This window comes from Brachyhypopomus gauderio, chromosome 9, assembly GCF_052324685.1.
Source record: "Brachyhypopomus gauderio isolate BG-103 chromosome 9, BGAUD_0.2, whole genome shotgun sequence".
Taxonomy (NCBI): domain Eukaryota; kingdom Metazoa; phylum Chordata; class Actinopteri; order Gymnotiformes; family Hypopomidae; genus Brachyhypopomus; species Brachyhypopomus gauderio.
This window is the reverse complement of record NC_135219.1, coordinates 26,133,329-26,142,844: the sequence shown is the minus strand read 5'-3', so window position 1 is coordinate 26,142,844 and position 9,516 is coordinate 26,133,329. Positions and strand designations below refer to the sequence as shown.

At 41.8% G+C, this 9,516-nt stretch overlaps 1 long non-coding RNA gene across 1 annotated transcript; it reads left to right on the top strand.

Annotated features, from left to right (window-relative positions):
• Positions 1-6,953: 6,953 nt before the first annotated feature.
• On the top strand, positions 6,954-8,742 carry LOC143523590 (uncharacterized). Its single transcript, XR_013133412.1, has 3 exons — positions 6,954-7,055; positions 7,892-8,021; positions 8,596-8,742. It is a non-coding gene; the product is annotated as an uncharacterized LOC143523590 (long non-coding RNA).
• The last annotated feature ends 774 nt before the right edge of the window (positions 8,743-9,516 follow it).

Sequence of the window (9,516 nt, the reverse complement as noted above, 5' to 3'; positions counted from 1 at the left end):
CTTGTGCTTTGTATTAGCCAATTAAAAGTTCTCGTTGTAGAAGCATATTCAGTGTAGCTAAATTTTTCAAGTTTTCTACTGGGTATGTAAATGAAACAAAGAAACATTTTTCCCAGGCAATCCTAATCTGAATCTTTTAACTGGCATGTGCTGCTACAGTCCATACTACACAATAAACTGAGAATGATATAATATAACTAGTGCTGTTAGTTCACATTATTGTTTATATTTTAGAATCCCATTTAATACAAATCTTTTCAACTTCGAGAACATTGTAAAAATCTATAGTAACCATCTTTTTGTGTTTTTTATATATTTTTTAAAGTCAGTTCAGTTGTCATGATTGTTGAAGTTCAACTGTCAAAATAAAGAGATTGAAAGTATATATTATGGCTGAGCTTTTATTATTGCTTTTGTTGTTTTGGTTAATGTTTTTACATTGTTTTAAATGTTGTTTGTTAATTTATGTAAGTACACCATTCTTTTATCTGCTGAAATAAAAGGTAACTGTAAATTGTTCATGTAAGCTGGAATTTAAAGACCAAAATAACCACAAAAATATTTATGTTTACAGAAATGTATTGTAATATTGGTAGTTTTAACAGAAACTTAAGATATTAATACATCTCAAGCACCGTAAATTAATAGGAAAGATTAACATATTTATTGGACCATTGGATGTTAAATTAAACATAACTTTTGAAACTACTTTTATATAGGGTTAAAAATATATAATTTTACATTTTGTATTTAAAAAGCAGAATCCAATTATTTTAATGTTGAAATCTCATTGATAAACAGTACATTGTAAGAGTTTGTACGTTGATCAACCAACATTTAACAGTTATCCACTGTAAGTTTATAGGATATGAACATATATTCACAGATTAGCTCTGTACTTCGACAAGTTCATTTGTAGATTGTTTAAATAATACCATAAAGTAACGTAATTATGCTGTTATTTAAACATTCTAGCTGTGTTTTCTTACAACGAAAATTTGTAATTTTACTCAAATTTGGCTGTGAAATTACAAAGAATAAATACAGGGAAAATCTGTGATTTTACAGTAATTCATTGTTGAATTATGTGTGGTATTTTACTGTAATTTTACTGTAATAACTGTTTGGCAACTTTTGACATGTTACCGTTTTTTTACGACTTTTTTTTTTTTTTACAATGTATCTATTGGATAAACTAGACTTCAGTTTGTATAATAGTATTACTAATGCAATAAAAATATTATATGTTAATAGTGCAGTCTATTAATATTGTATTTAGAGAAATTTCAACTACATACTTGTAGGCCTTATTCATGTAGACTCACACTGTTACGGTGACAGTCCCGGACCCTTCCCTGTGGGTGTGCCGCTACGTTGTCTGCGTGCTGTCCGTGGGTGTGGGTTGTCCGTGAGCGTGTTCGTAGTATCACCTGTGCCTTGTCTCGAGATCACGAGGGTTTGTGTTAATCACCTATTTAATGTGCGTTTGCGCAGTGTCTTGTGCTCGTCTTTGTCTAAAGTTTCGTGTCTGCGCGAGTGTTGGTTGTGTGCTGCTCGCGCTCCACCCAGAGCTTACGTGTCGTTGTCCAATAAAGAGTATATGTTCACCGTCAACGTCGTGGTGTCTGCCTCCTACACCCATCGTTACAGAAAGACGAGCCATACAGATGCCCGGATACGCCAAGCATGCACCGAAGGGGAAGAAGAAAAGCCGGCGTCACCACGGCTTTTCCCCGGTGCGGCGTCGCGAAGCCCCCGTCACCGAGCAGACCATGAAGCAGGACCCAGTCTGTGCATACATGCTCTGCGTGGCTCAGGAGACGGAAGACGCAGAGACGGCGGAACACTTCTGTCAATCCGCGGTGCGCGTGTGGAGAGAGAGACACCCCCCCCCCGCATCCGTGGAACTGCCACCCAGTGCTGTGGGCAGCTGTGCGTTGGAGGAGAGGAGTGCACCGCTCCTGGTCTTCCCCGAAGAGGAGGAGACCAGTGAGCCGTTTGTGGTGGGGGTAGGCGCCTTTGCCCTCACTCCCCCCGAATATGAGTTCGAGAGTGATGACCCCGGAGAGGAAGAGAGCCCTCCCTCCTCTGGGTGTTCTGACGAGGAGAGTGAGGGTGAAGCCAGCTGCCCTTCCCCTATGTCAGCGACGCCCCAGAGGTCGGAGGAGGAGACGGAGACCAGTCCCGCTCTGCCGGTCTGCTCCGAGGCCAACGAGCGCACCGAGAAGGCGGAGGAGGACGTCAGCCCTCCCCCATCCGTATGCTCCGAATCAACGGTGTATTACGGAGAGGGGGAGGATGTTAGTCCCCCTCCGTCCCTGTACTCCAAGAAAACAGTGTGCTATGGGGAGAGAGAGAGAGCGCCAGCCCACCTCTGTCCGTTTGTTTGAGCCCTTCCGGGTTCGAGAGCGAGGAGGGAGACAGTGCCTCTGGGTGCTCAGGGCGCACCATATACTCGGGGAAGGAAGCTCCTCGGTCCCCATCAGCAGGGAGCAGCATGGACTGGTCCCGCTGCACGACAGCCGATGAACCGATGTCCCTGAGCCGGTGTGTCTTGGAGGAGGCGATGGACACCTCGAGGGGTGAGGCGTCGGCGACTCCAGGAGCGCACGAGGGAGGCGGCGCAGCCAGCGGTCTAAGGTGGGCGTTTGGCGCGTCTCCAGTGACACCGCGGATACCCGCCAGTGCGCGGCGCCGAGTCTCCACTCTGGTGGCGCCCAAGAAGGCGACCGAGGCGCCACGACGGAGGCCACCGGGCACAACGCACGCTGGATGCAGGGCGCCGAGGAAAGGAGGGACTCCGCCGCCTGCTGCGTCCACTCCGTTAGCAGCCCAAGGAGGGATAGCTCCACTATTGGCGCTCTGGCAGGCAGCCCAACCATTGTCGTGGCTGCCTGTCCCTGTTTGTATGTTAGCCCCAGTGTTTCTCCCGAACCCCCTGTTCCCTTTTGTGCCCTTCGTGTTTAATGTTCCCGTGTGCGTGTTTGTGACTGTGCCATTGTTTAATGTATTTTCCCCTATCTTCCCAGGGAGGGTGTACTAGGGCTGTTCGTGGCGGTTCCCTCCATCAGGGGAGACGGCTCTCGGAGGCTCGTGATCCCGGCGGCTCCGGACCTGCCCGTCGGTGTAGGTTTGGGGCTTTCCAGCTGCGCGGGACGCTCCGGGAATAGCGAGCCCCTGGCGGGGGGTTCTGTTATGGTGACAGTCCCGGACCCTTCCCTGTGGGCGTGCCGCTACGTTGTCTGCGTGCTGTTATGTCCATATTAGTACTTCCGTGGGTGTGGGTTGTCCGTGAGCGTGTTCGTAGGATCACCTGTGCCTTGTCTCGAGATCACGAGGGTCTGTGTTAATCACCTATTTAATGTGTGTTCGCGCAGTGTCTTGTGCTCGTCTTTGTCTAAAGTTTCGTGTCTGCGCGAGTGTTGGTTGTGTGCTGCTCGCGCTCCACCCGGAGCTTACGTGTCGTTGTCCAATAAAGAGTATATGTTCACCGTCAACGTCGTGGTGTCTGCCTCCTACACCCGTCGTTACACACACAAATGAATTCTCTGACACAGAGACCAGGTTTTTCCCTAAAAGAAAATCATCATAACTTCACCAAATTCAATTTCCATTGGTATATTCAATGCCTTTTTCAGCCCTGGCCAGGAGTAGCCCTCTCTTCTCAAGAATCAGATCTGTTTTAATTATCTTTGTAGGTCAAAGCACATTGTAAAATTTTAAAATCTAAAAGATTGTTTAGATATTCTCTTTAATAAAGTTGTTTTAGACAGACAGGTGTATGTGAATCTGTTCTTATGCAGCATTGGGAAATAACTGCCTGGTGGTTATGCGTCTTTTTTTCTGGCCCTGTAAAATAAATAGAGCTAGTGAACCACTCCCATTCACAGTGCCATGTATGTGTTTACTTCCGTCAGCGTGTCACCATGTGCTTTGTGTTTATGTTCCCCTTGTCATCACTGCCCATTGGTAACATTCTTCACTTCTCTGTTGTCACTCTCTGTACATTTAGGTGTACTCCATTATCCCGTCTCTCCTTTGCTCTTTATTGTTTATGTCTTACTGGATATTGCTGCTCTATGCTTGTGCCTGTTTTTGTGGCATTCAGTGTTCACTACGTTTTCAAGTTTGCTCGTCGAGTTGTTTCCGCTTGTTAAAAGAGCTTAACGCACCTGCGACTCGCGATTTTGTGTACTTCACTACAATCCTGAATATCTATATCTATCAATATATATATATATATATATATACAATATTAAACTTTTGATACAAAAATCACTGGAACTTTCATGCAAAGTGCACAAAACAGGTTTATCTGACCTGCCATGAATCTGGCCTGCCATCAGTGTGCACTTACATATTGCCAGTTAGATCTGTTGGGCCAGGCTAAAATCAGGAACCTGTTATGTATGATGCATACGTTATTTGCCTGGCCCGGCGCCTTAAAGGTATACAGGAAGCCTCTGAAATCGACCTCCTGAACAATTTCATGTGCGTACCACTGCATGTGTCATGTTTCCAGTTAGATTTGAGGGCTAAAATGTTGTTGGGCCAGGCCAAAGACAGGTTCCTCATACATATAGGACCTAGATACAATTGAGTTTTGCCTGGCCCAAGACATTACAGGCATACAGCAGGACCTCTGAACAATTTCACCTGTGCGCTTAACTACTCAATATGTCATGTTTCCAGTTAGATTTGAGGCATAAAATGATGATGGCATAAAATGATTCTGTGCCAGGCCAAAATCAGGTTCCTCATACATATAGGAACTAGTTATGTATGATACAATTGAGTTTTGCCTGGCCCAAGACATTACAGGTATACAGCAGACCTCTGAACTTGGCCCTCTGACCCATTTCACCTATACGCTTTACTCAATATGCTGTTTCCAGTTAGATTTGAGGCATAAAATGATTCTGGGACAGGCCAAAATCAGGTTGCTCATACATATAGGAACTAGTTATGTATGATGCATGTGTTATTTGTCTGGCCCGACGCCTTATAGGCATACAGCAGACCTCTGAACTTGCCCCTCTGAACCATTTCAGTGTGCTCTCTGTGCGCTTAACGACTTAATATGCTGTGTTTCCAGTTAGATTTGAGGTATAAAATGATGTTGGATCAGGCTAAAATCAGGTTCCTCTCTTAGGGAGTGACCTTTTCTTTATGAAGCATTTGTTATTTCTCTGGTCCACCATCAATAAGGCTTTCAATAAGCCTCTGAAACTGCCCCTTTAAATGCGTTCGCCTATCTGCCCAGTGCTCAATATACCATGTTGTGTGCTGGTATTTCTTCTTCCGATTCATTTGTGTTCTAGAACAGCATTTCTGTGTTTTTAGTTTTCAAATCTAAGAATATGTTTCCTCATGTTAGAAATGCTGACGAATTCAATCATCAAGTATAAATTGCATACAATTGGAACGACTTGAAATAGAAACCATTTTACAAATGAAATGCTTTCATTATATTTGTATTTTTTACATTCACAAAATCAGTATGGGAAACAATAACCTCTTAAATGTTTGTTCCTACGCTCGTTTAATGTAACGTTTAATCTATCACTTTTAAACAAAGTGCGCAGCAAACATGCATCGTGAACACACCCTTTTTGAATAAGGAACCAACTTCAGCCGCCGAATACGGAGCTGCAAATAAATAACCAAACGAATCTCAAACTGTGAATAAGTAACCAACTTCAGCCTCGTGCATTTTCTGACTATTTTTTCAAGAACAGCTAACGCCATTTTAGCCACCCAAAATTCCGCAGGCAGCAGTTTCGACGACTCAGCGACATCGCAAAAGGGGCGTAATGCACGCACTTCTTTAATTCAGATATCTAAAAATGTCATTTTGACTAGTCATAATTACGTTAGAGATATCTTGAATAAGAATAACGGATGTGTGACTCATAAAATGACGAATCCAGTGATATCATTTTAGATATCTTAAAAGTCGTTTTGATCCGTCAAATTGAAATTGAAGATATCTTGAATTGTTCTTCTTACTAGGTAGAATGCAAATGTAGATATCTTGAATTGTTATTCCGGATAGTCAAATTGTAATTGTTACTAGTCAAAACTAATATTTAGATATCCAGAATGTAATTACAGATAATCAGACGAAGCCCATTATATGTTAAAACGGCCTGCCATAAACCCTGCATTCATTTTTCGTAGTTACATAGTTTAGTTGAAGCTGGTTTTTGCCTATATGTCAAAACGAGAAACTGGATTTGGTTGTGAAGGAACAACCTCCTCTTAAGAGGACAGAACTAGAATACCTACTTGGGGACTGAACCAGCAGTGGCCCAGATAGGATAGAGGCAAAAATTGAAATGTACAAGAGACACCCTTCTTCCACTGACCAGCTGTCCAATCAACAGTGTTGGGAACGTTACTTTAAAAAAGTAATTATAGTTAGGCTACTCACTACTTGTTCAAAAAAGTAACGTAGTTAGTAACTGAATTACTCTATAATAAAAGTAACGCCCAGCCAACATGTCCACATGGGCCCCACATGGGATTTAACTGGGCAGTATGGGTTTTATCTGGGCATGGGCTTAGAGTGGGCTTTTGTATGGGTTCTATTCGGGCCCCAGTTGAGTTACATTTGTGGGCCCCGTTGGGGTTATAAATCCCAGCCCCAGTTGGGTTATAGTTGGGACCCACGTGGGCCTGATTTTTAAAAGAGTCTAATATTTTAAAAACGGACTTTTAAATACCATTTACAAAACAGACATTTTTACATAGTACACAATTTTATACCTCAGCTCAAGCAAATGATGGTAGAACTGGATATTTCTCTGGCACACAAACAAATACATTGCATGTTGATATAGTTTAACTTGTGAAGCAGTTATAATAACTAAATTCATTCAAAATATTAATAAAGTTAAAACAACAAAGTTAATGTACCTGCTTCAGAGTTATGGAATAAACCATTGCCTCGCCTCCTCTCGTGCGGCCCCGCCCCCAACGAAAGACTAACCGGTCTCCCGCCTGGCCTGACTGAAAGTGAATTTTTATATCCGTTGGAGATATCATTCACTGAGGTAAGAAATTAACTTTTTATCCGGTTTCTCCAATTTGGTTATCAATGTGTAAAAGAACAAATATACAAAGAAAGAAAGAAAATTATCTAAGGATATAATGCCTGACGTTATATTTAATTCAAACCTAGCTATGTTAACTAGCTAGCTTGATAGCTAAAACAACCGTTAGTGTTGAAAGGTAGAACGCAAGCCGTTCATTTGTTATGGCTAAGAAGAATAATCTGTGGGGGGAAATATAGTGTTTAAAATGTGTAGGTTTACACAATTTTGACGTAACCCACCTAGATTTAGTTAATTAATTTTCCTAGATCAGCTAAGACATAAGTGCAAATTTTGATGTTGCTAGGCTAGCTAACCTAAGATAGTGAGTTAACCTATCTTAGCAAACACTAGAATTAAGTGGTCACCTTGGTTAGCTAGCTAGCTGGTTAGGTTTAGATAATGTTTGCTTAACGTTTTGGTAGAAAAGATAATTGTCCTGCTAGTTATTAATTAAGTGATAAACCTTTACAGTTAATAGTAAGTCGTGTCCTGAACAGAACAGGCATTAAATATACCAAATACAAATGACTGCATTTCTAAGGTAGAGCTGTGTAGTATTAATCCCAGTATGAGGGGAAAAAACAAATGATCGTAGTCCTAACCTACCATAGAAAATCTTTTGTATAGCAGAAAAGAGTATTGTCTTATGGATAAACAGCTACTAATCATTCTTGTAATGGGTCCAAGTTAGATAGCGGTTTTCTCCTTTTGGTGCTCTTTGATCTGTTAAGTAACATTTGGTGGTTGTTTTTGCCACAGTTTCTTCTATCTGAATTTTAAATTTTGTTTTGTAGGTGCCCTAAAACAAAATGCTTATCTTCAGAATTAACTAAAGAAGATGTTGAGAGAGCTGTCTCAAAGTGGTTTACCAATGCTCGTGACCATGATGCGCAGAGACTTTCAAAAAAGGAACGCAGAACAGATGTAAGTAATCAATAGTGAGTTACACGTTTGTGATAATGTGACTATGAAGGCATGTGAAAATCAGTCATTTTTACTTTCCAAAACCCTGACAGCTCCTATATTGGAGTTTTTAAATGTTTTATGTACACCTAACTTGTAAACACATCACTTGGCCTTTGTAAAATCTCCCCCAAGAGGTGATTGAAGTGTTAGACATCACTGTCTTTGGAAATTTTGAGTAATTGCAGCAGCTCAAATTAATGAATTGTATAGTATATTTGAAGGAGTACTGGTCAGGATTTTATTATCCTGTGCAAACTAGAAGCTGGCAAGGGCCTTCATAGAGTTCTGTACAGTGTATTATGGTCAGGACCCAGGTGATGCAGAAAATGCATCCCCATTAAACAGGCCTAGTGTGCTAATTCAATAGTACAAACAGGATTTTTATGCTTTACCATGTTTTAGATTCACAGAGAATGATTTTTATCATTGCTAAAAGTGGTTTAGATAATCTGCAGTGTTACTGTTGTGTGCATTAATTAATACTGTTGTCTGTCTCTCCCTCCCCTCTTCTCTCTCTCTCTCTCTCTACAAGATGTGAAACTACACAACTCAGCAACACACAGTAAAGGATTCTAAAGACTCTTAACATATGTTTTATGGACATTTATGGTTAAAATTGTTAATGAGTTGTCGTTTTCAATAAAACATTTTTATTAGGATTGATCAAGCATTTGTCGTCATTTAAATGTAAGTATTATTTTAAACAGCTCATCTCTGATTGAAATTACTTATGATAATACAGTCTTTAGTGCTGTGGTCTTATATACAACAGTTTTGCAAAGTAAGAAATGCAACTGAATATTGCTTTAGGTATGTACAGCAGAGACTTCACCTGAAGCCCTCCATGACTCCATATGGACCCACATTGGATGACACAAGTTAGCATTATAGTAATTGTGCTCCAAATGTGTGATGCAAGCTGACATTCTAGTGAGTGATGGGCTGATATTTGGGCCCCCTTTGCATAACCCATATGGGCCCTATAAAGATTTGCCCATGGGCCCCTAATGGGGCTGAAGCGGGTGTCTGCAGTTAACCATAAGGGCCCTACTTGTTACCCACCCTGGCCCCGTCATTATCCCACACACACAAGGGGCCCATGTAGGGCCAGTGAATCATTGCTCATACGGGGCCCACCTGAGGCCCACATTGACCCCAATATTGGCCCACATGGGCTAACACACATGGGGCCCATGTGGAGCCGATGGACAAATCTTTGTGGGCCCCAGCTGGGTTGCCCAAAAAGGGCCCATGTGCCAGCCCATTTCAAACCCATGTGGGGCCCGCATGGACATGTTGACTGATCGTTACCAGGGAAAGTAACTATTTGCATTACAGTAAAAAAAAAGTTCTATGCCAATGAATAAGGATTTTTTTGAAAAAGCAGTTTTCACAGTCAGTTGAAATGAGTACATCATAAAGGTGTTTAAGTTTTGACATTTATTGCACATCA